This window comes from Myotis lucifugus, unplaced genomic scaffold, assembly GCF_000147115.1.
Source record: "Myotis lucifugus unplaced genomic scaffold, Myoluc2.0 scaffold_95, whole genome shotgun sequence".
NCBI classification, from domain to species: Eukaryota; Metazoa; Chordata; class Mammalia; order Chiroptera; family Vespertilionidae; genus Myotis; species Myotis lucifugus.
In genome coordinates, this window is record NW_005871143.1 from 665370 (window position 1) to 671347 (window position 5978).

The 5978-nt window shown below is 41.6% G+C and overlaps 1 long non-coding RNA gene across 1 annotated transcript; it reads left to right on the forward strand.

The window, feature by feature from the left end:
- Positions 1–2619: 2619 nt before the first annotated feature.
- LOC111826676 lies at positions 2620–5455 on the forward strand. The gene is made up of 3 exons (XR_002830036.1): positions 2620–2708; positions 3323–3406; positions 4862–5455. It is a non-coding gene; the product is annotated as an uncharacterized LOC111826676 (long non-coding RNA).
- Positions 5456–5978: the final 523 nt, after the last annotated feature.

Below are 5978 nucleotides of genomic sequence, written 5' to 3' on the forward strand. Positions count from 1 at the left end.
GAGCCACAGAAATGCTAGATATACAGGTAAATATAGTAGACTACTCTTCTGTACTTCTTTAAAATATGTAGGATAATTGAAAGTAAAAGTTGTAAGTGTCTGATTGGGTTTTCAAAATATACAGATATATCACATAAGACAACTATAACATTAATGGGAGAAGGCAAAGGAATCTATATGTGGTAAGGTAAGGTTTCTATATTCCACTTGAAGTGGTAAAATATTGGCCCCAAGCAGACTATAAAAAGTTAACTGTGTTTATTGTAATTCCTAGAGAAACCACTAAGAAAAAGCTATATAATGAGGTATAAATTCACAATAGAAAAATTAAAATGGAATACTAAAAAACATTTTTAAAAGACAGGGATAGGAAAGCAGAGGGATAAAACAGAAGCAAATAATGAAATGTGGACCTACATTCAAACACAGCAAAGGCTATCAATTGTAAATAGTCTAAGTCAGTGGTCGGCAAACAGCGGCTCACGAACCACATGCGGCTCTTTGGCCCCTTGAGTGTGGCTTTTCCACAAAATACCGACTTCTGCACATGGGCCACGAAGTTTCAATCGCACTGTACGTGCGCGCCTGCACGTGGTGTTTTATGGAAGAGCCACACTCAAGGGGCCAAAGAGCTGCATGTGGCTCGCGAGCCGCAGTTTGCCGACTACTGGTCTAAGTACACCAATTAAAAGACAGAGATTGTTAGATTAAAAAAAAACAACCCAATGACCCAGCTATATGCTGTCTATAAAAACTCACTTTTAATATAACAAAAAGGGTAGGTGAAAAGTAAGAGGATGGAAAAAGATAAATCATGAAGCCCCAATCAAAAGAAAGTGGAGTAGCTACATTAATAATCAAGCAAGTAGACTTCAGAGAAAAGAAAATTGTTAGGGATAAAAGAGAACATTACATACATCATTACATCTTCATGACTGAAGGACCAATTCACGAAGAAGACATTAACAATCTTAAATGTGTGTGTACCTTACAGCAGATTTCAAAATACATGAAGCAACAACTGGCAGAATTGGAAGGAAAACTAGACACATCCACAGTCATAGTTGGAGACTTCACATATCCCTCCGTAACTGGCAGAATGTGTATACCCCAATCAACAAGGGGAAGTTGGAAAAAAGGCAACGGAGTAATGTTAAAATGAGGAATGAGCCCTGACTGGTTTGGCTCAGTGGATAGAGTGTCAGCCTGCAGACTGAAGGGTCCCAGGTTCGATTCCGGTCAAGGACATGTACCTTGGTTGCGGGCACATCCCCAGTGGGCAGTGTGCAGGAGGCAGCTGATTGATGTTTCTCTCTCATCGATGTTTCTAACTCTCTATCTTTCTCCCTTCCTCTCTGTAAAAAATCAATAAAATATATTTTTAAAAAATGAGGAATGGAAGAAGAAAGGAGTTTGGAATATTGCAAGCAAATAACACAGGTCATTGTATATACCTGGGTTATGAAGATGGTAATCCACATAGTGCTTTCACTACAGAAACTTTTTTTGTTGTTGTTAATCCTCACCCTAGGATATTTTTTAAATAGATGTTTAGAGAGAATGGAAGGGAGGGGGAGAGACTGAGAGAGAGAGAGAAAAAAACATCGATGAGTTCACATCGATTGGTTGCCTCCCTAATGCACCACTACCGGGGCTGGGGATCGAGCCTGCAACCTAGGTATGCACCCTTGACTGGAATGGAACCTGGGACCCTTCAGTCTGGGCTCACTACAGACACTTTATACAAAACCCAAGACTTTCCTCTGAAAGCATTTCCACTTGTTTCCCTAAAATATGATTGACGTCAGGCAAGTCATTTCTCACTGCTGAGTCTCCTTTCCTTCATGGGCACAGTGGGTGGGCGGGGCTGCCAGCCGGCACCCCACCCTCCCTCCCATAGGAGGAGACTTATCCAAGACTTTTTCCAGCTCTGTGATTTTCCCTATGATTTTATTTTCCAGCAATTTCCCCCCCGAGGCTGGTGTTTTCAAATCATTCTGATGGAGCTGGAATATCTTTCCATCTTTCTAATTGTTTCATTTGCAAAGAAAGTATTAAAGATACGATAGGGTGGAGTCCTGACTCACTGTCACTCAACCCAAAAGCAGTAATCTGGAAATCTCCCTGCAGACACAATAATTTTGAAACAAAGGTAGAAACCAATATGGAAAAAAACAAAAGTAGAACAAGTTCCAACCAAACATATTGCTTTATTTTCTGCTGAAATATTTTTTCCTCTGTCATGTAGATACAGCTTAGGCAATATTTAACCAAATATTACTTGTGTGTAATGAGAAATATGGTTATATTGCATTTGGAAAGTTATATGTTACAAACAAAGCCTGACAAACTGTTCCAAGTTTGATAATACGAGAAGAAACAGAATAAATTAAAAGGTAAACCACGTTCTTCTCAACTTCCTGATGGGGTTTTGTCCAAACAGCTTGAACAATTGCAAAATATTATTCAGGTAATTTCCTGGCATTCTGCTATAATCGTTTGAATTTTAGTAAAGTTTATTGAACATTTACCATATTGTTCTAGTTCTTCTAGACACGTTGGAAGACACAGAGGTGTAAGAGATATGCTCTCTATTTTCTAGTTATTGTGAGAACTTCTTATTGGACTGTAAATTCCATGAGGGCAGAAAGCGTGGGTGTTTTGCTCGTTACCACGTAAGCAGTTCCGGGAACAGCGCTGCAAATCAGGTGTGCTCCAGACCAGTTTTTGGATGATCCTCGAAATGAATTAAACAGCTAATCTTATTTAGCTGCTTGCTGAGAGAATGCATGTACATATACATACATAAATGTACAGTATATACACATACGCACACAGTTTATTTGTCTGTTTGTGGTATGTAAATATGTAACAAACAACAGAGTTTCTAGTTTGTGTTTACCTGCACAGAATTGATGGGTCTCACAGCTGGTTTTCTGCGAGTCCATTAGAACAAAGATTCTAAAACCAATCACCTGGAGATCTTGCTAAAATGCAGAGTCTGGTTCAGTGAGTCTGGGGCCGTGTGAGAGTTGCATTTCTTACAGCCTTCCCCTGACTGAGGTCCATGGACCACACCTTTAGTAACAAGACAGAGCACGCAGTGCCGCATAGAGGTGTTCAGGTCCAGGTGGAAGAAGTTATAATGACTGCAGCGTGCAGCCTTGACAGGGTAAGAAATGCAGAATGTTAAACTGGGAAATGACCGCAGAGATCATTTTGAAGCCTTAGACATAAAGAGGCCCTATAGCCAGTGTGGTTTGCTTCCCACTGGGAGTGGGCCTTGGGACTCCTGATTTTAAAACTTTTGTTCTTTTCACAGGTTGATGTGTATGTCGGTTAAAAAAAAAGTTTAAGAGCAGCCACTGGGGTATCCTGGATGGAACGAAGGGTACTGCCACCTGAGGTAAGAGGTGTGTTCTAGGCTGGTAACCTAAGTAATGAATGAGTCTTGGGTCTTGCTTGGTCTTGCTGAGCTACCTTCTTTTCCGGAGCCACCGCCCAGGTGGCTTGTGTCTGGTAGAGATGAGGCACAGTGCTCCGAGCACCCCCCAAAACACTGCCTGCAGCCTGAATCAGGATATTTGCCTCACCTCAGCAGCCTGGCTGGTAGCTGTATTTGGGACAGACTAGTTCAATTCCATGCTGCTGGGCCCTACGACTACATTTCTAGGGTCTGTCTCTCCTAGCCCTGACTTGGAAAATGTCTGATTGCTCATTCTGATTTCACAGCCCTGGGGAATGCTATTTCCTAATTAACATCTGAGAAACAGCTGGTTTTGTCCTCGTGGGGTAGACCCATGTGGATAAGAGCAAATGCATACGGTATGTAGGAGAGAGGGTGGTCAGTGAAAACATAAATAAAACCCGCATTTTCCAAGTTGCCTGGAAGTCGCCAGTATTTTTCATAAAGCATTCCTTTAGAAATTGTTTTCAAGGGAAAATTCTCAGAAATCTAAGGGCACCTACAGATTCTTTACCATATTTGCAACATGTCCATTGTAATCAGACCTGCACTTTGTGTGTTGGCTCTTTGGGGAGAGATTGCACAGGCAGGAAACACCAAAAACAGCTTCTGCTTTAAACTCAAGGAAGCCACAGGTCTGGCATCATTGCTAAATATCGGAAGGTCTTGGGAGTCTCTAAACCCCTGGAGTCCTGTTAGGAGTGAGTGTTTATCCTTTATCATAGGCTTTTCCTTAAGCGAGTGAAGATCTTATAATACAATAGTATCACCCATATTTAAGCCATCCCTTTCTGAGAAATGGATTCCTTTGGGGATGTTCTCTCTGTAAACTCTTCCCTTCCTCTCACACCCCACTACCTTCAACTCCCCAATTGAAAGAGACAGCAAAAGCAGCAAAACAAGCATAAATCTTCATGGTACAATGGAAAGGACTTAGGGAGTAAATATACATGTGTCTGAATTTTGGCTACGTCAGTAACCAGCTGTGTGACCTTCAGCAAGCTGCTTAACCTCTCTTATGTTTCAATTTCTGGTTATGAAATAAAGCTGGACTAGATGATTAAAAAAATACTTTTTTAGTCTTCAATATCTTGGAGTCTACTGCTTAGTTTTGTCCTAGAGCTCATAAACCCATCCATGGGATTCTGACTTATGAGACAAAAACTCATTAATGAGAATAGTGTCCTATTTAGTTTGACATTGGAAGTCACTTTAAAACATCAAGATTACCTGGGTAATTGAAACATATATTAAATCCCCACCAAAGTCAAGAGGAGATCATCGCTCGGCATATTATTAATTTTGAACTAATCAACTTGGCAGTTGGTGGTTGATAGTCCATTTCCATGTCATTTTTCATCCTCTAAAGCAGTCTTCTCCTTCCTCTGTCCTCAGCTCCATCTGAGACCACTTTAAACTGACACTCTCGGCGAATCCTTCCTCAGCACCCACCCTCCGATGCCTACCCCAGCCGGGGACTAACATAGAAGCATAACACCCCATCCTTGAACAACAAAACATCGATTCTCACAGGAAGTAGATCTGGCTTTGTTTTAATAAAAACAGTCTTAGAACTCACGCACACGCGCAAACCACCCATGGAAAAAATGTGTCATTTGTACCTTTGCCTGAAGGAAAATGTTGATACTGTACCATGGTTCATAGAAATTGAATCAACGTTAAATCTCTAAATGACTTTTCTCTGCGAGTGGGAGAGCCACACGGTCCAGTACTCAGAAGACAAAGACAGAGGAAACCTAATCAAAAGTGACTTGGCATTTTGGTTCACCAAGAATCAGAGGGCTGGGAGTCGGGTTTCAGGAAATAGAAGGGAGGAATCTGAACTGCATGAAAGCGATTACAAGAGACATAATGGACAATTACATCAGAACTAACTCCAACCTGCCATGAGGCTCAGTCGCTCTTCATTAATAATGATCATGCTGGCAAACAATGAAATAGATGAGTGAGAGGCCTCGAGTGAACATTGCTTCAGCACACACTCTGCCAAACAAGTGTGCATGTGGCATGTTGTAACTTTACTACTCAGAATCATAAAAGAGCTGGGCACCATTCCCAGAACATTGCTAACTTTTCTTCTTTCTTCTGCGGTCCACATATTATAATGCTATGATTTTTTTTCCAAAGCCATTCTCAACGCTAGAAATGAAGAGAATATGCGATGCACATGTTACCCAGGGTTCGCCCTAGTTCTTTTCCTGACAAGGTCCACCCCGTCATTCAGCTCCCCGGGGAACAGTGGTGGCTTGAGGGTGTAATAAAGATGAGCTGCCTCAGTCAGAGATGAAATGGTGCTAGCACAGCAACGGGATTCAAGTGCCTTAAGCTTCAGGAGGTTTTGATTTGCAAAGGGCTTCTTCCTCCCAGTCCCCTGTCTTGGCAAGTGATCTCTGCAGGATGTAACCTGTCAGCCAACTCAACTCCATTTCTCTTCACCCCAAAAGTCTTGGGAATTATCAACCATCCTCACCTCCCTTCTTCCAACTCAGAA